The sequence below is a fragment of the Peromyscus maniculatus genome, chromosome 12, assembly GCF_049852395.1.
Source record: "Peromyscus maniculatus bairdii isolate BWxNUB_F1_BW_parent chromosome 12, HU_Pman_BW_mat_3.1, whole genome shotgun sequence".
NCBI classification, from domain to species: Eukaryota; Metazoa; Chordata; class Mammalia; order Rodentia; family Cricetidae; genus Peromyscus; species Peromyscus maniculatus.
The window spans coordinates 77,928,731-77,952,753 of NC_134863.1; the positions used below are offsets into that span (position 1 = coordinate 77,928,731).

The window sequence follows — 24,023 nt, forward strand, 5'->3', positions numbered from 1 at the left end:
CAGTTTATCCAATTCCACAGCTTCATATGGTTCTGAACCCTATCTTCAAATGGATATTGTTCATTTAGTAATTGCTTTTCTCATGCCAAACAACTAAACGCTAATTCACAAAGAAGCTAAGAAAACCAAGCACAGCTAAGCATGATACCTGTAAATCTATAACATGAAATTTTGAGTTTTCATAGAATTTAGAAAAAAAGGTATTCAACACTATAAATTCCACTTGCAATGCAGTCTTAAACTTTGAATTAATATAATAATGGAGTTCTCAAAGGACACCCATTAGCCAGTAGCTGGAGTCAGAGAGAAAGTGAGGAATTGGCAATCAGGGAATGAGAGGCTAATTCTTCCTGGTCAAAGGAAGATAACAACAGCAAGATTGGAAATCAGTAAGATGATCAGTAGAATCCAGATCCAGTGCCCCAACTTGGTCTGTAGCAAGAAGACTGGAAGGTGATATAAGGCAAATAGGATGGGTGGCCAATCCAGATCTATAGCCAGTGAAAAGAAACTCTGGGGTCTAAAGTCACTGGATCCACAGCTCAGTGAGTAAGAGATTCTAGATCCATACCCCAGAGAGTGACAGCTGCTGGACCCAAAGCCCTGAGAGCCAGCGTATGTGGTCCTGCAGGGGCTGCAGAAGCTGGAGACCTGTGGGCGATAGCAAGGCCGCCGGCAGGAGCTGTGCACCACATGTGAAGTCTGGCATCTGATGGGCTGGAAGAAGTTCTGATGACATCCACTGTGGAGAGAGAAGCCCAGATGGTAGGTTCTGGGAGAGCAGAAGCTAGTACTCTGAACTAGGTGGTGGGGATATAAAGACCCCTAAGAGTGGATATAGGGCAGGTTACCCCCACAGGAGCAAAAGGATAAGTTCCCATGGAAGTAGTTGTAGGATATATCCAGAGGAGGTATGTCTTCAGCCAAGTTCCAGCAGACAGGATGCTCTAATGTCCCTACCTTCGCGATGCTTATATATTCTTTCTGTGCTCTATGAGATGCGGCGTCAGAGGCCCTGCCCCTTCCCTTGCTTGTGTTTCATTAAATGATCAATTAACTCCCCTTATAATTATTACTTAGTAATGGAGGTGCCTTGATTTCAGTTTAATCACTCTTGATTTATATCACCCATTTGAATTCTCTTTCCATATTTTTTCCCAAAAATAAGGCATCCTTTAGTTTGTACCACCTTGGTCAAAATGCCTATACTGTATCTGTTCTCCACTGACTTTGATGATGTAAATTTTGACCTGAGTGTGTATAGTTCTTACCAGCATTAGCAGTCATTGGTAACCATCCCTGAATTATTAGTATATAATTTAATAAATGTTTATTAGATAAAAAATTTAAAATATGGCATGATTTAATCTTTGCAATGATGTTAACATGTAAAAGCTATAAAATTGTTATAAAAATTCAGGAATGAGGTCATGGAGGGCCGAGGAAGTTATATATTCTCCAAGCAACAGATCAAAGCAGTCATTGGTACAGATCATAGTTCAGGTGTGTCTAACTCTAAAGCCAGTAGAAACCACAATGCTTTATTGACAACTGGGGAAGCTGGTTCTTTCTCCTTGCAGAATCACCTATTGACGGAAAACAAAGAAAATTGGGTATATTTGGAGTTCCCTGGGAAAGCAATCTGGGAGAGTGGACATTCAAACTATCTTGATTTTTTTTTTAAGGTTTTTCAAGACGATGCCTGGCTGTCTTGTTACATGTGTGAATTATTGGTCAGGCATTGTTTTCAAGACGATGCCTGGCTGTCATGTTACATGTGTGAATTATTGGTCAGGCCTTGTTGGTGTCAGCTAAAGTTAAGTTGTTCAGTGAGAATGGATTGAATGTGGTGTCAGTCTCCTGGCAGTGTGAGAGAAAGAGTCTAATGCATAGGTTAGAAAAGTTTGAAGTCTATTAAAAAAATTCTAGGCCATAACCTTGTCTCAATTCATGGGTCAACACATTTTTGAGTTTACATAAGTAGGCACCCTAGTTTAGTGCCTCAGGTACAGACTATCTGAGGATTGATTAGTAACAGACTCCCAACTCCATTTTAAGTGCCCTCAGCCAACACTACTCCAGTTTGCTTTAGGTTACCTTGACACATAGGAGCAATTAAGTATTCAAGAGAGATTGTGTTCAATCTGATGCTATCTGTAGTTCATATGTTATATCATTTTTTTTTGTGAAGTCCCCAATTCTATCCACTGAAGACACAGTTTCTTATTTGCTTTTGGTTTATTTTTTAGTCTTTGAAGTTACCATGGAGATGCTCATTACAACCTGTGCTCAACTGGCCCTCTCGTTTAGCTTACCTTACTTAAGCCACTTAAGTCTTATCCACTGTGGAGTTAGTAGATTGTTTTTCCAGGTCAGACAAAATTCTTTGGCAAACACTTTGATCACTAGGAAAAATGGCTGACGAGTGGCACCATTACTGAGCTGACTACCGATAACACATACTATCCAAACTTGAATTTTAATAATATGCTAATCTTTGCCAGCTCAGCTGGGAGTGAGAAATTTGGTGCTTCGAAGACTGAATTGTTTCACTCCCTGCTGAGCTTCTCTTTGTGTTCATCCTTCTAGACAGACAAAGCAGCATCAAATTTACTCTCACATTAAACGCTTAAAATTATCCTTAGTACTCTAAAAACTGGTGATGTAAAAAACAAATGTGGAATTCATAGTGTCTTTCTCCCTACCTGTAATTATATCCAACTTCTGCTTTTAAGCATCTTTCAGACTGTTTATTTATACGATTTGATCACTTTGCTTTGTTTCATAGACATGCTTTTGTCATCTCCTGTAAAGCTCTTTTTTCTTCCAGTGGAGTACTCTGTGTGCTGACTGCCTATACCTTTTTGACTAAATGTGTTACTACTTTCTTTTTCATTTGTAATTACTGAAATTATAGAATAATTACATCATTTCTCCCTTTGTTTTCTTTCCTCGAAACTCTCCCATACACTCTTCCTTGTTCTTTTACAGATTCATGGTCTATTTTTCATTAATTGTTGTTATATAAGTAAATGTAGATGTATATATGCAAAAATATTCCTAGATATCACCTGCTTGGTTTGTATCATGTTACATGTGTGTATGTTTTCAGGGGTGACCATTTGGTGTTGGATAACCAGTTCATGTGCTAGCTGCCTAAACATGAGCCGAGAAAAGGATGACATCAACAGATAGAACAAAATGGACCGGAGATAGACTATCAGACCTCAAACCTATACAAAGGACCACAGGCAATTCAAAAATACCTTCTCTTCTATCACTCTTTGTCACTCCTGTTCTTCCAACCCACAGTTATACTCCTCATGATGGACCCCAGATGGTTTTATGAGGCCTTAGCTGCAAGGAAAGTTTCATGAGGCGATGCAATTGGAGTTTTTTTTTTGATGTAAAATCCTCAGCCACCCATCCTCACACTCCAGACACAGAGATGAGAAAGGACAAAAATCAGAGGAAGACAATTTACTCAATGTGGTTGAACTGAGAAGAGAGACTGATACAGAGTTTCGTGGGTTGCAGTGTATTTTGGGGTCACTGACATGAGGTTCACATAAATAAAGGAAGAATTAAGATAGAAGGGTGAGAGTCACGTGTCCTTAAGCAGTCATGGCCAAGGTATGGGCTCATTGAAAATTGTCTTGGTTCTGGTCCTTCAATGTGGTCCAAAGAGGTCATTATCTCTGTCCTCACTTCAGAGGACCATTGGGTGATGCTTAGTTATGTTCCATGACTCAGTCTCACTTTCAAGGATAATTAGACTCACATAGGACATGTTCTATTCTGTTAGGATTTGTTCTTATAGGACTATAAAAAGACTGATATATAGGACAATTACTTCTCTTTGTCTTCAGCAAAAGTAAAAGAGAGATGTAGAGTGAAGGCAGAGATAACTGGTTTGCATTCTGCTTTTAGATACATTGTGTGCCCAAGTGAGAAGCCAACACTTTTTACAACATCTGAGTGTCAGTATCAGCAGTCCCACTGTGTTTGCTTATATACATATTTACGCATATACATCACATGTGTAAATGTTTGTACACACATTTAGACATACGTACCATATGGATTTGTATGTGCACATACACACATATACACTACACACACATAAATACCATGTACATGCACACACACACACACACACACACACACACACACACACACACACACCATTGCAATGGGTGAAATAAAAATGGCACCTACTGAAATCCATCCTTGCATGTTAGTAGGATCTCAAGATGCAGGAAGGAGACATTCATAAAATCAATGCAGTTTGCAGAAGTTCAGCAAAGTCAGCAACAGTGTTCAGTCTTTTGGACCCAAAATCTAGTACTTATAGGGAGCCAACTGTTATTTTTATCCCAAAGAAAAGTATACATAATGATTATTTTTACTTTTAAGGTAACCTTTTTTTTTTTTAGAACATCTTATTACATTTTAGTGTGCATGTTCACATTTATGTAGTGGTGTGCACATATCACAGTAGATCAGTGGAAGTCAGAAGACAATTTGTAAGAATCTGGTCCCTCTTTCAACCATGCCAGTCCAGAGACTGAATCCAGGTCTTCAGGCTTGCTTAGAAGGTATCTTTTCCTGCTATGCCATTTTACCGACCATAGAATAATTTTTAATGTAGTAGTAAGTGCATATGATTTTTTCCATAATTGTATTATTCCAAGATAATCATAAGAAGGAATATAGGTTTCTGAACCACTAAGTCTCCTAGAAAATGGATGTGAAGGTAAAAATTAGGGTAGCATTCCTTAAAATTTTAGGATAATTTTTAAAGTTTTGGTGCATGAAAATTTACTGAATTTTCTGTTACACAAAACAACTGATTAGGTAAACCATAATTATAAAGAGGTAGTCGGTTGCCTTCCCGAGAAGTCCATATTGAAACTCATAGTCCAGTAGGCCTTGCATTATGGCTTCTTTCAGCCATGTCACAAATGCAGCTTCCCTCTATCCTAGTCAGACACGTCCCTTATAGCAAACTTTCAACCAAGTCATTGTGATATTGGGATGGTCTCACTTCTGATTTCTGTGGAGACTTATCAGGGCTGCTATTTTACTGAGCTCTCCAGAAGTGTCCCACAGCTATTTTATTGTTAGTGGGTTTATGACTTCTCACACTTCATACTTAAAAAAAAAAACTACCAGTTAATTCAGTTTTCAAATATCTAACATTTCCAATACCACTCTTGAAACAATGAATAGTATTCTGAAAATAGAAAAAGTTATATTATCAAAGAAATTGAATTTGTCAGACAAATTTTGTTAACATAATGTAGCAGATTTTGGACCTCTTAAACTGAGCATCATTTTTTTTATTAAGTAAACTAGAAAGCACACCTCTAAGAATTACAACATACTCAATTTATTATGAATATATATATATATTTATCCTCAAACCTGAAAAAGTCACTTATTGTATTTGTTCCTTTAACAAATTAAGGAATTTTGTCAAATATTTTGCATGGCTTCATGATGCCTTTTGATGAATAAGTATTGGTCTGAAAGTGCTCTCATAGATTCCATACTAATGTTTCATTACACATGTGTGACACTGTTGAAGGTCATGACATAAAGAAACTATTTGTCACATATGAAAGCTGCATTTATTCAGTGAGCAAACTGTGCTTCGAGAAGAAAAATGTGGTCATTGACTCTCTATTCTGGATCTTTCTTCTATACACACCTCAAGAGAAATTTTGTTTTCTCTTCACTTTTCATTTCCATAAATACTTCCACCAAACATCTCACTTATACTATGTTTTTCTAAGTGGATTTTCTGGGTTTCTATTTAAATGTCTTGTTTAAAATGTCTGACCTTACTAATTTTTATTATGAATGTATATTTCCAAAATCACACTTCGATGCAAATGTTGCCTTTTGAAATGATGTTTGTATTCTGCTCCTGACCATACTGCAGACAAAATGTCCTTTGGAGTCTTCTTTTCTTTCCTGTTCCAGTTACTTCATTTGCATTGGTTTTAATTCCCCCACTCAGCCTTGCAAATATTATCAACCTCTTTCTGTTCTGAAGTTTAAGTAGTATCTCCTTCTTCATGACTATATAACTGTTTTCTTTTAACTCATATTCTCTAGCATTAGCAACCAAAGTTTCAACTCTCTCTCTTCATAATCCATTCCAATAGCCATCGCATTTCTATCCATTTAGCATTCTTCTGTCATTACCCTGGTTACTCAGTCATGGCTTTGAGCTGCCGACTACAATGGTCATTTTGCAGACGATGGCAGGTGACCATTTAGCCACATCCATGCTGGTGTCTGAGTCTTTAATCTTGTGAAGGTGAGTCCTTAATTCTGCAGCATACTCATATGTGATCCACTTCAAAGTCCTGGTTTTGTATCTAATTTTCATTAATTCCTTCTTCATATTGGGAAGGTTCAGACATTTTTATGAAGAAGAGGTATGTTATCATTTTGGTCTGGAATATCCCTTGTTTGAGACTTCATCTCCGGATGCTTGTACTATTGGAAGGTGGTAGAAATTTCAGGAGGTAAGGCCTATTAAAGAAAGTTGGGCACTCATGCTGTGGCTTTGAGAAGTATGTTGGGATTGCTCTCCCCTGAAATCATTAAGCATTTCCTTACTTCCTACCCACATATAATGATAAATTGGCTTCCTATGTTAGAAGTTCTTATCCCTTTTATCTTCTAATCTAGAACATGGTTATTTCAACAAGGTCATCTATAATAGTTTTCCAGCCAGCATTGGTAAGCTAAAGGAATGCATTTCTTCCTTTAGCCACAGCTGAATAAAATGATAGCACCATTGAATCACTCTTACCTAAGATCTACTCTGTGAGAGCACATTTCTGAGTTACAGTCAGTAAGAGGAGTGTTAGTCAGAAAATGACTCTGTTCTTCCTTCTTCCATACTGAGTCCTCAGTTCAAGAAAAGTCAAAGTAAATAGATGTTGCTCAAGAACTACTTAATATAATTGAGAAAATTGATGGGTTTATTATGAATCAACATTTCCTTTTTCTCTCGGTTTCTCCACAACAACACTTGGAGGTTTTCAAACAGCACCGTCAGCAGCTTCTTAGCCATTCTCTTCTCAGAATCACCTTGCCCCAACCTGCAACTGCTGCTTAGCATCCTTTGGTCACCTTGTGCCACCTGTGTGATTCTGCACACCTGGAAGATATCCACGGAAGATTGCATCACTGACTCAAAACCCCAAGCTAGGAGAACTGTAGGCCGTGTATACCCCTAAAGCATGTTGAGAATAGTTGTTTCCTTGGCAGCTATCTTGTATGGTTCTAATTCAGTTATTTTGCTTCTATAATTGCTGGTACCTTCAATGTCCTTTAAGTCATTTAGTTTACCCGTCTCAACACTATTTCCTTTGTATTTCTCTTGAATTTATAACATCTACATCAGTCTTTGTAACATTAATGTAATTTCTTAAGTATCATGTGTGTCTTAAGGTTCTCTAGAGAAACAAAATCAATAGCATATATATCTCTATAACATATGCATCATATAATTTATATATTATACATATAGTATATATACTATACATATTTATATACATATGTATGTATGTTGTATGTATATATAATATGTATGTGCATTTATACACATATATAATGATATCTATCACATAATATATACTACAAATATATTTTGTATTAAATGATATATTATATTCGACATATATTTTATATTATAAATACAAATATAAATAATATATTTTGATTACCCACATAATTAATGCACTTTATTGTATTTACTTATACAACATGCATGCAGTAGTTCAACAATGGCCAGCTGCACTCTGCAGTCACAGGACACAGTAACTTTTCAGTTCGACAAGTTCAATGTATCATTAGTTGAATTGTGCTAAGAGCCTGGGAGTTTCTTCAATAGTCAGTAGTCTGAGTGCACATTGAAAAGCTTATGAGAATGGAGTATGATGTCAAGGAAGAATGTAGCAGCCAATGATAGACATACTCTTTCAGAAACAGGAATAAAAGTAAACATAGATATAAGGTAGTCTCCTAGACTACCTTATATCTATGATGTCATTGGAAGATTCCACCTGCATGGATTGTGGGATCTCCTGTTGTTCCTCTTAGGAAATGTTATCAGAAATAACTAGACATGCATCTGCTGCTGAAGTTGACAAGCCAATCAAATTGATTATCATGAATGTCTATTGCTCTGACCTCCAATTTCTGACTGTACTCTGGTCTTAGTCAGGGTTACTATTGCTGTGATGAATCACCATGAATAAGGCAACTTGGAGAGGAAAGTGTTTATTTGACTTACAATTCTATGTCACTGTTTATCATTTAGGGAAGTCAGGATAAGGACTTAAACAGGTCAGGAACCTGGAGGTAGGAGCTGATACATAAGCCACAGAGGGATGCTGCAGACTTGCTCATCATGACTTTCTCAGTCTTTCTTATGGAAACTAGTACCACTAGCCCACAGATTGTACTACTCATAGTGGTCTGAGATTTCTCCAGTAAATCACTAATTAGGAAAATGCCTGACAGACTTGCTACAACTTGATCTCATAGAGGCATTTTCTAAATTGAGGTTCCCTCCTTTCTGATGACTCTAGTTTGTGTCAAGTTGACATAAGACTGGCCAGCACAATACCTCAACTTAATATCAAAAGGTACCTTATTGATTTGGCTCAGCCAATATTGAAGGCAAATAAGGACTAAATCAAGCCAAGAGTTTCAAAGTCATCATTAAGAAAGTGTAAGAAGAGAAGACATGAAAAACAGAAAGACTAATGACAGATTACAGTGAGACTTGAACCCATAGTGGGTAAATGAACTTTCTTCTGGGATAAACAAACAAAGAAACAATAGCAACATTCTCCTCTAAAACTTCCAAAAATAACTCTGAAAATCAAACATGTTTTTAAAAGTAAGTTGGTAGTAAAATATTACATTACTTATTCTCTTTAAAGCAGAATTGTGTAACTCAACATCCTGAAAAATATGAATATTTTTATTTTTCTGTCATTAGTGAAAATGTCTTTATTTTGTACCAAAAACTGATCAATATTTTTGATCCAGGGATGTTATCTTAGATAACTCTTGACTTTTTAAATAATGTATAGCTTATATGCTATATAATCTTTCTAAACTCTAAAAATCTCTACATTCTAAAATACATCTGTCTTCATCGGTTTCAATAAGGGAATCTAAATATGTAACAATGAAGACACATTTACAGATATTAATATGAAGATTACTAGGTCAAATTTACCACACAGAAGAACATGGCCCTTCCAGAAGTCTGGAAAGTAGATTAGAATGCCACATAGGAGCAAGCTTGAGTCCTGGGTACAAACCCAGTCAGTGTGATCTGGTAAACTGTGCTCTTGACCACAATACTATACTGCCTTATATAGTAGTATTATTTAAATCAGAAACACAAGCACAATTTTATGAGAACATTGAGGGGGTTCTTTGAGAAAATCGTAAATTTCAGAAACTCACAAAGAAGGAAAAGGCCCAAAAAGGTTGAAAAAGGAAAGTCAACAAATAAGGTCAACTTAAAACTGTGTTAAAAATAAAAGAAAGCAGCCAGGCAGTAGTGGTGCATGCCTTTAATCCCAGCACTCAAGAGGTAGAGGAAGGCAGAGGAAGGTAGAGTTCAAGGCCAGTCTAGTTTACAGAGCTAGTTCCAGGACAGCCAGGACTATATAAAGAAACCCTGCCTGAAAAAACATAACAAACAAACAAACAAACAAAACAAAACAGGAAAGCTGTGAAAAAATATCCAGTGTCAGAGGCCATTTTAGCTGTCCCATTTGTATTTCAACAACTGATTACCCACTATTATCATACCCCCTCTCTTCCTCTATGATGAATAGGAGTAGAGGTGCTTTGATTTACAGTGAGCATGTGGGGTGACTAAGAAATACCTGTGTTACTGAGTAAGGTCTCCCCCAATTTTTCTCTACAAAATGAGAAATATATTAAGATAAAGTGACTTTGAGTTAAAGGGTGTCATTGTCCATTAAATTTAATCACTTTTTAAACTCTGAAAGATTCTTAAGCCAATATATAAAGCTGAATAAAGTCTTGGATCCTTAACATCTCTGGAACTATTTTAAAGTCTAGTAATGGTTTCTATAAGGAATAGTAATTCTATGTTTAGAAGGTATATTAGGTTGTACAATTTTTTCCTGATTCTGCAAATATCCTGCCCTTACTGTGATTTATAGATTGCTTTTGTAGAATTAAAAAAAATACAAAAACAAAACAAACAAAAACCCAAATTATACCAATAGTAATTTGTCATACTCAAAAGTGTAACCACTAAGTTAATAAATAAGATGTCAAGTGATACTGCTTGTGTTCAAGTATGTAAAAGGTTAGTTTATGAAAGAGAAAAATTCATGGTATATTGTAGAATATGCAAGAGGATAGATAAACTGTGGTGATATTGTGTTCCCCCAAAATATTGTGCACCATAACAAACTTATCTGGGATCAGAGAACAGCACAGCCACTAGATACAGAGACCAGAAAGTGGTGGCACTCACACCTTTAATCCTAGCATTCCAAAGGCAGAGATCCGTCTGGATCTCTGTGAGTTTGAAGCCACACTGGAAACAGCCAGGCATGGTGACTCATGCCCTTAATCCCAGGAAGTGATGACAGGAAGCAAAAAGGTATATAAGGCGTGAAAACCAGGAACCAGAGCCTGTTAAGCTTTTAAGCTTTTAGCAGCAGTTCAGCTGAGATCCATTTGGATGAGGACACAGAGACTTCCAGTTTCAGGAAGCAGGATCAGCTAAGAAGTAGGTGAGGTGAGGTTAGCTGTGGCCTGTTTTGTTTCTCTGACCTTTCAGTGTTTACCCCAATACCTCGCTCTGCGTTTTTTTTTTTATTAATAAGACCTTTTAAGATTTATGCTACAATAAATTCTCCTATTTGCATCATAGTCAGACTTAGAAGTTGACCTACAGAAATTCGAGACAGGCTATCTTTAGTCAAGGCAGGTTTTATGGCAAGAAGGTGGGACTTTAATTCAAGTTTTGAAACCACTAGATATGCAGTGTAGAGATAGGTATACATTGAATTTGTACTGTAGAAATCCTCTGGGGAATAAAAGCTTCATTATGGGGGTTGCAGATGGACCTCAAATGGCATGTCTGAGAGTCTTTAACCAGGGAAGGATTTTGGTGGAACCCAGAAGATGATCAGGATTGATAATGCAGCTGAGATGAAAGTAGACAAAAGATTAGAGAGAGTCATCTAGCAACTCTGTAAGGGAACAGTAGGCAAGGTGTCCAATGTAGCAACTGTACAATGTATAATCACTATGTTTTGCTACCCTGTTGTCAGTGCCAAAGGGACATGAACACTTGATGCTGACTTAGAAGTGGATGTGCTTTCATGCTGTGGGTTTGATTTCCTCCACAGCCTGCTTTGATACCTTTGTGCATGACAACTTACATACAAGCTTTGTGTTGTTGTCTAACTTGAACTGAATCAGATACCTACGATTCATACCCCAAAGCTAGCTGACTGCTTTTTGCTTGCTTTCAGAGGAGGGTTGAATATTCAAAGCATTTGACCTTGGCCTTCAGTTGCAGCTTAGACTGTGACTGAAGATCCAACAATGGATGGTGAGACTCAGTTCATTGCTCTCTCCTTGCTTACAGCATTATACCATATTGGAATTCTTTTCTGTCATTCCTAACATGTTTTGCCACATTATAAAGCACTTGCTTGCACTCATTATCATCTAAAACTGTATGTGTGTTATAAATGGTGCATTAAAGATAAAGATATCACCATAACATCATGATACACCATAGGAATCAATTGAGTTTTATGGAAAAATAATTTGCCTGACTCTCTTTACCAGTTGATTATGGAATGCCTCATGTAAGTAGGCTTAAATTATATCAGCTAAGAAGATGGAAATTCTGGCCCAAATACTTAAGGATGTAATCTGCTATCAAATTTATAGAGTGTGAATTTTTAATGGCTCCTTGGGGGCTGTGTTTATAAGCAGTAAAGCAAATATCAAATTATTTTCAAGTGCCAGGAAAATTACTGAACAAATAAAAAAGTCTGGAAACAAGTAGAAGCATAGTCACATTCCCATGCCATGTGAGAATGTATATTGTATCTAAGGTGAACTGATAGGTAACCATATGTCTTAGGGTTTCTATTGCTGTGAAAAGACACCATGACCATGGCGATTCTTACAAAGAAAACAATTAATTGGTGTGGCTTGCTTAAAGTTTCAGAAGTTCAATCCATTATCATTATGACAGGGAGCAGGGCAGCATACTGGCAGACATAGTACTGGAGCTGAGAGTTCTACATCTTCCAGGCAACAGGAACTCAACTGACTGTCACACTGATGGAAGCTTGAGCAAAAGAGACCTCGAAGTCGAACCCCACAGTGACACACTTCCTCCAACAAGCCCACATCTTCTAATAGTGCTACTCCTTTGGGGAGCCATTTTCTTTCAAACCACCACATTCCACTCCATGGTCTCCAAAGGCTTATAGTCTTATCATAATAAAAAAAATCATTCAGTCCAACTTCAAAAGTTCCAATAATCTATCACAGTTTCAAACTTGGTTCAAGTCCAAAGTCTCTTCTGAGACACATGGTAATCTCTTAAATGTAATCCTCCTGTAAAATTAAAAATAAAAAAGCAGATCACATATGTTGAACATATAATGGCACAAGATGTACACTACCATTCCAAAATGCTGGGAACAGAGCATAACAAGGAAATATTGGACAAAAGAAAGACCTGAAACCAGCTGGACAAACTTTGCATCTCCATGTCCCATGTCAAAATGCTCTTCTGTTCTCCAACTCAGTTCAGGTTTGACTGCAACATACTTCTTTCTCTTGTGCCTGTTCCACTCCCTGTTAGCTGTGCTTCTTGACAGGTGATGACTCTGTCATCTCCAGCATCTTGAATTCTCCAAGGCAATACAGGCTTCAACTTCACAGCTTCACATATTGGCCTCTTCACTAGGCCTCCAGGAGCCCCCCTGACACAGGCCTGGCCTCAACAGCTTTATTTCATAACTTCTTTCTTCTGAACTCTAAAGCCAGAACCACATGGCTGAAGCTGCAAAGTTCTGCACCTTGCTGGGGCTGGAACATGGCCCCCTTGTTTAGTTACATCTTCACCAGCTTTCTGTCTTTAGCTGCCTAAACTTGGCTAACCTGAAACTTGCTCTACAGACCAGGCTAGCCTCAAACTCAGAGATCCACCAACCTCTGCCTCCCTGGTACTCGGATTAAAGGTGTTCCCCATCACACCCAGCTCTAAGCTTTTCTTAGAAACTTATCTGGATGAGATCTTACCTTGAGGTCACCACTCTCTTTATTTCATTTCTTAATCCATTTATCTCCTTGAAGAGATGATTTAACTCCATTCCACTTTCTGGTGCCCTTTTTCCTCCTCAAATAATTTTCCTTGCTCAACTTGCTCCTTTTCATTATAAATCTTCACTAGAGTTACCACAATATCCACATAACAGAGTCTATACAAGGCTGTTTTGAGACTTCTTCTGCCAATAAAAATAATCCAAATTTCTTCACTTTAGCCTCATGCAGACTCTTCAGACAAGGGCAAAAGGTGGCCACTTTCTTCATCAAAATATCACAAGAACAATCTCTAGGCAACATACTAAAATTCTTCTCATTTGAAACTTCTTGAATGAGCCCCACACTCTGACACAGTTCAAATCAACTACAGCACCACTGTCTTCAATGCTCCTACTAGTATGGTCCAGTAAGCAGTGCTTAAAGCATTCTACTGCTTTCATAACCCAAAGTATCAAAGTCCAGTTTCCTCCAAACACATTATTAGGAGTCCCTTTCCTTAGTTAGGGTTTGCTATTGCTGTGAAATAATGTCTTGACCATGGCAACTCTTATAAAGAAAACATTTAACTGCTGTGGGTTGCTTGTAGTTTCAGATGTTCAATCCATTATCATCATGATGGGAAACATGGTGGTGTGCAGGCAGATGTGGTGCTGGAGCTGAGAGTGCTACATCTTGCAGGCAATAGGAAGTCAATTGACTGTCACAGTGAGGGAAGCTTGAAGAAAAGAAACCTGAAAGCCCACCCCCACGGTGACACACTTCTTCCAACAAGGGCACACCTCCTAATAGTGCCACTCACTTTGGGGGTCATTTTCTTTCAAACTACCATACTGTGTGCTAATATAAGAAGAGCAGACACTGGTTAGGAGCTTAGCTCATATAACCCAGAGGGCTAAAAGAAATATTTTTACAAATGGATAAGCCAATGAGAAGGTGGAGTGGATGAAGGTGCTTCCAATGCAAACCTTGGAGCCCTTGTAAAGGTGAAAGGAGAGAAACCACTCCACAAACGTGTCTCCTTACCTCCACATATTTACCATGGTGTCTATGCCCTAAATGTGCTCTCTCTCTCTCTCTCTCTCTCTCTCTCTCTCTCTCTCTCTCTCTCTCTCTCACTCTCACTCTCACTCTCTCACACACACACATCATAAACACATATGCACATATCATAAACACACACAGCAAAAATATTTCAAGGAGAGATAAGAGCATTATGGGAGCTGGTGCAGTGGCTCTCAGAGTGTAAAGCTGCTTGCTTTAAGCCTGATAACTTCAGTTCAGTTTCTGAGAGTGGTACTGTGGAAGGTGACCATTTAATCACAAAGTGCATGTGTATATGTGCTTGCATTCATGTACACACACGTATACCATGAATGAATATGATAAAATGCATCGAGGAACTGATTCATGGCAAAAACATAAAAATATGAAGATTAAATCATGTATTTATATGATTGTGACATTTGCCAGTGAATGGTACACACTATTGTATGTCTCAGTAGACCTTTAAAGTGCTTGGGTATTGGGGAATAATAGTTAGCCATATAATGCATAAAATAATTTATTTATAGCTCATCCAGAAGATCAGGTCAAGGCGTTCATGACCATTCAGCTTTGGCCCCAAGTTATACACATTTATAGTCTACCAGCAGTTAACATTTATAAAGGACTTCTGTATTTAAGAGACTTTCCTAGTTGCTTCATGTATCATTTTTCCTCATGCTGTCCTGTGATAGAACTGTTATCATTACCTCTATTTTACATTTCTAGAAATTGGATTTTTGCAATGTTCCATAATGTGCGGAAGACAAATGCCATAATGCTGGAGTTGGGAATTTCAAAATACATTTCCTTTTTGGACTTACATGCTTGAGTGATTTTAATATGTTCACTGTTAGGGCAGACAGACTAGCGCACAAGTAAAATGCAAATACATCTTATTTACATGCTTCAATATTCAAAAGAATAAAGCACAACAATCTAAAGCACAATATCTCAAAAATTCTAACAGGTAGAGAAGCTGAATTAGCAAATGCGTGTGGCATTCTGATGGCCAAACATCCTGTCCCCTGGAGGACAACAAAGGAACCCAGGCATCACTTATTAGTGGCTTAACAGACCAGGACCCCACACTCATCTCTCTTTTTATTGGCTGGATACATACCTACTGTACTTATCATTGTCCTGAGAATACCCTAGTGGTGCCTCCATATGTGGAGAAGGGGTTATTTCAGACTTCATTGTGTATCCTCAAGGACTCCCAGTTATGTGAACACCATGTCCCTACTCATCAAGGTAGGACTTCTTTGGACAATATGATTACTGCATGATACCAGGTTCAGGGTAATGTGTCTTCATTCCATACCCACATTAGAAAAACTTTAATATGCATCAGACAAAGAGTCCAAAGTGGTGAATATTTATTTGGAGTTTAGAAAATTATGACTAAAAAAAGTGTGGCTCCTGGTAGGTAATCCACATTCCTATGGGTAGTTATACACCCAAGAATATTTCAACTGCACAAATTGTAGTTGGTGAGGAGAGAGAGAGAGAGAGAGAGAGAGAGAGAGAGAGAGAGAGAGAGAGAGAGTTGGGGGATATAAGGGGTCATTTGGACATGGGAGTGGCAAATATGGTTAAAATACATTGTATGAAATTGTCACACAATTTAAAATATTGTGATAAATTTATTTCCAACAAATCATAACTGACTATCTGAGTCTGTTAATATCAGGAATAGGCTTTGTACTCCAGCCAAAGCATGAGTTGCTCATAACTTTACAGTTATGAGCTCTTACCCCATGCTGCCGTAATGGATAGGGCTTTCTCCTGGGTAATGTTTCAATAAATAAAACGCTTCTTCAAACACTTGTTTGTTTTTATTTCACCTGGGGTGTTATGACCTAAGGTAGTTACCTGTGAGAATTCAGAAAAGTCAGAAAAGACTATAGATCAATTTTATTACAAATAAACTTTAAAAAGTTTATTTTCAACCATACCAAAGAAGGAAGGGGCTGTTTTTCTGCTTGAATTCCTAATTTCAGATTGTGACCTCAGTAATAATCACATTCTAACCTGGGCTTGTCCTGCTCACTCAGAGGAGATGTATATACAACAATAATTTGCAAGCCTGTTATAATTATGTCAGAGAAATGGTACTTTGAAAGTTGCATAACGCACAGCACCTTTGAGAAATTAAATTCCAGAACCATTCAATTTATGTTACACAATTCCCATGTGCATTAAGTATTATTTTTATTTTTCAAATGAAAAAAATAGAGAACACTCAATTTGTTTAAGAATATCTTCATAGAAATTTATAGTACCAGGAAGTGAGACTGTGTCTGTCTGAACATATTCCATGACACAGTTCAACTCTCTATACAAGGTTTGGTTTTGTGCTTTAAGGCAGATTCTCCCCATTCAGCCCAGGCCAGGCTGGCAATAAACTGATGAACACACACACACACACACACACACACACACACACACACACACACACACACTGCAACATATCTGCGTGTGTGTGTGTGTGTGTGTGTGTGTGTGTGTGTGTGTATGTGTGTGTGTGGTGTGCATGTTCATGTGGCAGAGGTGCACATATATGTGGAGACCAGAGGAAAATTTCCAAAATAGTTGTCCCTCAGGAGCTGGCCAACTTGATTTATGTACTTGTTTGTTTTTGTGAGTGACAGAGTCTCTAATTAGACCTGGTGCTCACTAAGTAGGATAGGCTGATTGACTGGCAAACCTCAGACATCCTCCTGTCTGCATCTTCCCAGAACTAGGATTAAAAGCACACTCTATCACATCCAACTTGGTGCTGGTGCTGGGTGCTGGTGCTGGGTGCTGGGTATGATACTCAGGATGCACAGAAAGCATTTTACTAACTGAGCCATCGCCTCAGTCCTGACCCACTTAAACAAAGCTAACATATAAAAATCGAACATATGTTTTAGATAAGTTTTTAATCAATATATCATTTATCATTTAAAGATTTGGCATTAAAGAAAGCATTTAGCATTAAAACAAGAAGAAAATGGGGGCACAACCATTACAGATATGTCTAGGGAGAGGGCTCTGTGAGCAAGGAAAGTACTTGCTTTGAAGCGTAACTTCTAATCCCAATATCCACGTAAAAAGCTAGGCATGGCTGTACAGCACTTGTAACACCAGTGCTGTGGGAAACGCTGATGGGTAAAACCCAAGAGCTCAATGGCTGGCCAGCTTAGCTGAATTGGCAAGCTTCCTGTTTGTTGAGAGAGTGTGGCTCAAGACAATAATGCTGAGACCAGCAGAGGAAAACCACCAATGTACGACACACACACACACACACACACACACACACACACACACACACACACACAGAGAGAGAGAGAGAGAGAGACAGACAGACAGACAGACACAGACAGAGACACAGAGAGAAGAGAGAGAATATTCAATGAGCACTAAACCACTAAAGTAAAAGCCAGGTCATTTGGAATCGTGCATATTCTTCTTCTCTCAACAATTTGAAAACGACAACGTTGTTGAGTAGAATTCCATTTCGTAACTTCTGTAGAAGAAGGCTTGCTGCACCGTCATTGCTGTCCCCTGTGTTGACCATCGATTAAGAAAATGTTTCCAAACGAGTGGAAACACATGAACTATGAACCAAAGGCTGAGGGGCCCCCAACTGGATCAGGCCCTCTGAATAGGTGAGACAGTTGATTGGCTTGATCTGTTTGGGAGGCATCTAGGCAGTGGTACCAGGTCCTGGGCTTGCTGCATGAGTTGGCTGTTTGAAACCTGGGACTTATACAGGGACGCTTGGCTCAATCTGGGAGGAGGGGACTGGACCTGCCTGAACTGAGTCTATCAGGTCGATCTCAGTCCTCGGGGGTGACCTTGATCTGGAGGTGATGGGAATAGGGGGTGGGCTGGGGGGAAGGGGAAGGAAGGGGGAGAACAAGGGAATCTGTGGCTGTTATGTAGAACTGAATAGTATTGTAAAATAAAATAAAATAAATAAAATTAAAAAAAAGAAAATGTTTCCACATTGCTTTCCCCAAATAAATTTGCAGCTCCCAAAGATGTGCGCTAAATGTGTTTTGACTGTTTGTTCCGACTCTTTCTGGTGTGCTAATAGACCATAGAAAATCACCCTAAAATTGTTGGAGCTAAAGCATTTTTCAAATTTGGCTTGAAAGTTGGAGACTATGAAGAACCAATAACACCTCTTCACCTCGCAATATCTATAGGGCATGAAAGTGAAGTCCCAGGAATCAATTTTACAGTGGAGACATTAACCCCTGTGGTCATTTGCCCAGCAGGAAGAGTGAGCTGTTAAAAGCACAGAGTCAGCTATTAGTCACTTCTTTTTATGATTGCCAGTGTGATAACAGCTTCCCCTTCAATTACATGACTAGAACTATTTTGCTGATAAGGTAGCAAAAATGTGTGTAAGGGCAAATTCAGATTTTTCTCCCTTTGCAGATTTTCCCCAAAATGAGAATAATTCCCTATTTTTAATATAGATTCTGACTAAAAAAATGATTTTAACTAAAAATTACAATATTATCCAGTTCTAAGAAATTTGGGGGAATTGAATTAATTCCCTGCCTGGAAAAAAAGAGAAAAACAAAAAAAGCATTATCTTTTCTGTTCTTTCTCTTGGAAAAAAATAATGAAAGACTGGGCCATACTTTAAAAAATGTTTAAACCGAAGTTTAAAAGAGCACCCTAAACCTGATTAGCTTGGCTAGTCAATTAATAATTAATTATAATTAATAACACCTAACAGGTGTTGTGGAATATTATTTTAAGATGCGTTACATTTGTTTAGGCTGTGGAATATTTGTTTAATGATGCAAAGATGTGCTGAACTCCTTTCCGTTGCAGTTGTTTAAGTCTGTGAAGCTGTTACTTTCACTGTTTAAAACCTGATGGTCTAATAAAGAGCCCAGCGGCCAATAGCTGGGCAGTAGAGGGATAGGAGGGGCTGCCAGGGGGGGTGTGAATAAATAGGAGGAGAAATCTGATAAAGGGCCAGGAAGGTGCTAGAAAAGGAGGAGAGGTGGATGCCAGGGGCCAGCCACACAGCCACACAGCCACACAGCCACACAGCCACACAGCCAGCTATGGAATAAGAAGGAAAGAAAGATGCATAGGATAAAGAAAGGTAAAAGCCTAGAGACAAAATGTAATTGAAGAGAAATGGGATAATTTAAGTTAGAAAAGCTGGCTAGAAACAAGCCAAGTTAAGGCCCAGGAGTCATAAATAAGAATCATCCCCATGTATTTCTATGGAAGAACTACAATTAGGAATATAATTTAAATTTTACATAACAAGTTAAAATTTACGTTTAATACTATGTAATGTCTCTAAGTAATTAGTGTTGGAAAGTAGGCTTAGTCATTAGTCATTTGGGACTGGAACAAAACAGTTTTACAAATCCCATCATAAAACAAAGCAAGGATTAAAGGAGAATTGACACCATCTGTAACTTGTGGTAAATGTGGGAGAAAAGAAGAGGTCAGCCTATGGTATTTTGACTCATTACCTCTCAATGCCACCTTGGCAGTTAGAGATGCTCTAAGTCATTGGGAACTATGTCCTCTCACAATAACTAACAGAATTTACTCTCCAGAAATGTCCCCTACAAACCTTCTAACACACTTACTTTTATTCTTAACCTACCTTTCTTTAAAATTTATTTTTGAAATTATTACATTGTACACTGTCAGGAAGTTGCAAAAACAGCACATGGAATGTTTTTTCAACCTTGCACCCAGCTTTTACCATGGTTAACATATTTCCTAACTGTTACAATATCAAAAGGAGAGAGCTGACATTGGTACAACACTATTACCTGAAACTCGGGCTGACTGTGTTTTTTAAGTCTCAACATGCATGCCTTTGTGTATGTCCGCATCTATTTGAATGCATATAATTTATTTCATGTGTAGATTTGTTTAGTCACTGTCATGGTCTGCCTAGAGAATTATTCCATTCTTGGTCAGCTTGTCAAGAGAAAAATTTAAAAGCAGAACTATCCAAGTAATTTAAAAAATTCCTAGTGAATGGCTCAAATACCAGGCTTTGAAGACAAGAATGCCAATCTACAGAAACAGCCGAACCAAGCTAGTGGGAACTCATGAACTTTAGATCAACAGCTGTGGAGCCTGTATGGGACTGGACTAGGCCCTCTGCATAAGTGAGACAGTTGCGTAGCTTGGTCTGTTTAAGGGGCCTCTGGCAGTGGGATCAGGATTCATGCCTGCTGCATGAGCTGGCTTTTTAGAGCACACTACCTATGGTGGAATACCTTGCACAGCCTTGATGCTGGGAAGAGGGACTTTGACCTGCCTCAACTGATTGTACCAGCCATTGCTGACTCCCCATGGGAGGCCTTACCTTTTCTGAGAAGGGGATGGGGGAGGAAGGCTAGGGGGAACAGGAGGAGGGATGAGAGGGGGATCTGTGGTTGGTATATTAACGAGGACTATGGGGGTCCAGCCCCTCGATAGTCCCCTCCCAGGGTCCGCAGAAGGCTCTATCAACCAGCAGAGAATCTTTAGGGTCGGTAAATCAGTCTACGCACTCAGAGTTCTTTGATCCATTCGCTTTAATTCCTCTGGCATAACATCCTTTATACACTGCTTCAGTTCTGTTCTCATGTCTAGCTCCTTTCTTGCCTGATTTCTCTCTATATTTATCTACTGTCCCCTCTATGTTCTATCTTAATTCCTTCATCTAGTTCTGTCCCTTCTAGGTTCTCATCTATCTAGTTCTTTCCCCTATCAGCTCCTCTCCTGTCTCCTTCTCTCTCATCTGGCTCTTCTTCATCTTGTTCTTCCCCATCTGGCTCTTCCTCATCTTCCATCTCGTTCCTCTAGTCCTCTCTTTTAGCTCTTCAATCTAGTTCTTCCCCATCTCAGCTTGTTCCTCTCAAGTTCTTACCCATCTCGTTCTTCCATTCTCTTCTCTCTTTCCCTCCCCTGTCCTCTGCTTTACAGTTATATATCTCCCCAAAATCACGATCCTCCCCTCCACCCAGGACACTCAGCCTGAACTTCCTCAGGCAGTGATTGTCCGCTATCAGGATCAAATGGAGGTTTGATAAGAATTACAAAGAGGGGCACTAGTTGTTAATTACCATTTGTGACCCAAAGGGGAAGTGACTAATGAATTAACTAAAGGCTAAATATGGGTAATATCTAAGAAGAGGGGTCTTATGTGCACAACTATAACCTTAAATGTGTTTGGTAAAGGATGTTAAAAATCTATAAGTTGCTAGGTCAATGGGAGAAAATAAAACTGTCTTCTTTTTTCCTGTGGCTCCTATCTGTTCAAGCTGTCTGCCATTTACTGCAGGGTGGGGGAAAGTGTGCTCAGTCTCTAGGCAACCTGTGTACAGCTAGATGCCTCTGGTGATACAGGGAGGTTTGAACTGGGAGTTCTGGCTGAGCATAGCTGTTAGCACAGAAGTTTATCTAAATATTCCTAGAAGTGGTTAGGTAAGTAGTTAGAGGTCTATAAAGTTAGTAAGGCTGTAAGAAAGAAGGGCCTAAGCTAAATTGTGTAAAACTATTACTTAGTGTCCACCTGGCCTAGGCGGCGTCCTCTTGTGAATTTACTGTAAGTCAGGAGACTTGTACGTGGGCTGCTATCACTTGTTAGTCCTTGGAAGTTGGGCGCCCCCCTGGGTGGTGTCTCCTTGTGGAATTTAAGTCAGGAGACTTTCAGGTGGGCTGTTATCATTGTTAGTCTTTGGCAGTTGGGCGTCCACCTGGGTGGTGTTTCCTTGTAGTCCTTGAAAGTGGCTAAGGGAGATAACTGGTTCCAGAGAAAGCCTTTCCTGAGGCTGTTCTCCAAATACCTGGAATGTGTATGTCCAGAGAGTGATCAGTCTACACTGTTAGTCCTTCTTAGGGGAAAGTCAATTGGGAAAACTATGAAGGCACACATGATTTTCATAACAGAATACAGCTGATATATAACAAGCCAAGTAACACCAAAAACTCCTTGGGATTTGGCTTCCTCTGGAGGAATTCCCTGATCCCTCCAGGTAGTGACTTTGCCATAACCAGCTGAGTTCTTATGATATATTTCTGCGGCCCGCAAGAGTATATAAAATGAATAAAAAATTTCTTAATAGAGAAAAGAAAAAAGAATGTCAGTATTCCAGCCTTAATACAAGGGGAGAGCTTAGTCCAATCTCAACTTGATATGCCATGCATTTTTGACACCCAGGGGAGGCCCATGCCTTTCTGAACAGAAACAGAGGAAGAATGGATGTGGGGGTAAAGGAGAGGGGAGGGGAGGAGGGAAGGGAAACTGCAGTTAGGATGTAAATAAATAAATAAATTTAATTAATAAAAAAAAGAATTAGGGAAAAAAAGAACGTCAATATCAAGGACGGGATCAGTTTGGTTTCTGTGAGGGACCACAGCCGAGTACCTCCAGGCTGTCACATCTTATGATAGAGAAGACTCTAGTCTCCTCTCCTTCTTCTAAGAGCCCTAATCCTATCTTGTACACTCAACTTTAACTATGTCATCACATCTTAATTACTTCCCTCAAAGGCCCTACTGATAAATATCCAGAATTGAAACTTAAGAATGTTTCAGGAGCCGGGCGGTGGTGGCACACACCTTTAGTCCCAGCACTCAGGAGGCAGAGGCAGGTGGATCTCTGTGAGTTCAAGGCCAGCCTGGTCTACAGAGTGAGATCTAGGACTGAAACAGATCTTGAAAAACAGAAAAAACAAAAAGAGAATTTCTCAGGTGCTGTGGGACAGTCTGTATGTCAAATTGCTCTGATTGGTCAATAAATAAAACACTGGTTGGCCAGTGGCCAGGCAGGAAGTAGGTGGGACAAGGAGAGAGGAGAATTCAGGGAAGTGGAAGGCTGAGGCGGACAGACACTGCAGCCGCCGCCATGACCAGCAGCATGTGAAGATGCTGGTAAGCCACCAGCCACGTGGCAAGGTATAGATTTATGGAAATGGATTAATTTAAGCTATAAGAACAGTTAGCAAGAAGCCTGCCACGGCCATACAGTTTGTAAGCAATATAAGTCTCTGTGTTTACTTGGTTGGGTCTGAGCGGCTGTGGGACTGGCGGGTGACAAAGATTTGTCCTGACTCTGGGCAAGACAGGAAAACTCTAGCTACACTCAGGTAACAAATAACCACTCTATAGTCGTTATGAATCAAAAACCAAATTTTTCATGTTTATTATTATTGTGCAATTTTATCTAATTTTGTCAGTTATGAACTTTAGTAATGGAGTTGAGGTTAGTTTGGCAGTAATGTGCCTACCTTCCATGCATGAGACCCTTTGTTCAATCTTCAACATCACACTCCCAAGGGAAACAGATAAATGGAAAAAAAAAATACAACAGACATAATTGAAAAGAGATTGAATCCCTTTTCCCCCAATGATATTTGAGATTTGTGATAAGATGAAGATCAAAACAAAATATCATATCTCTGTGTAATAATGTCCCTTTCCCTTTAAGTCACAGTAGAAGCTATATGAAAAAAAAAAGCATGGAATCTGGATGACTCCTAAGGGACAGTATACTAAGGAAAGTGACTCAGGCACAGAAAAGCATACTCCAGGTCTTAGGTAGAGTTTCAATTCTGGAGCTC

General features: G+C 38.9%; 1 pseudogene; it reads right to left on the minus strand.

Annotated features, from left to right (window-relative positions):
- Positions 1 to 398: 398 nt before the first annotated feature.
- LOC143268044 (keratin-associated protein 13-1-like) lies at positions 399 to 16,189 on the minus strand (annotated as a pseudogene).
- Between the last annotated feature and the right edge of the window lie 7,834 nt (positions 16,190 to 24,023).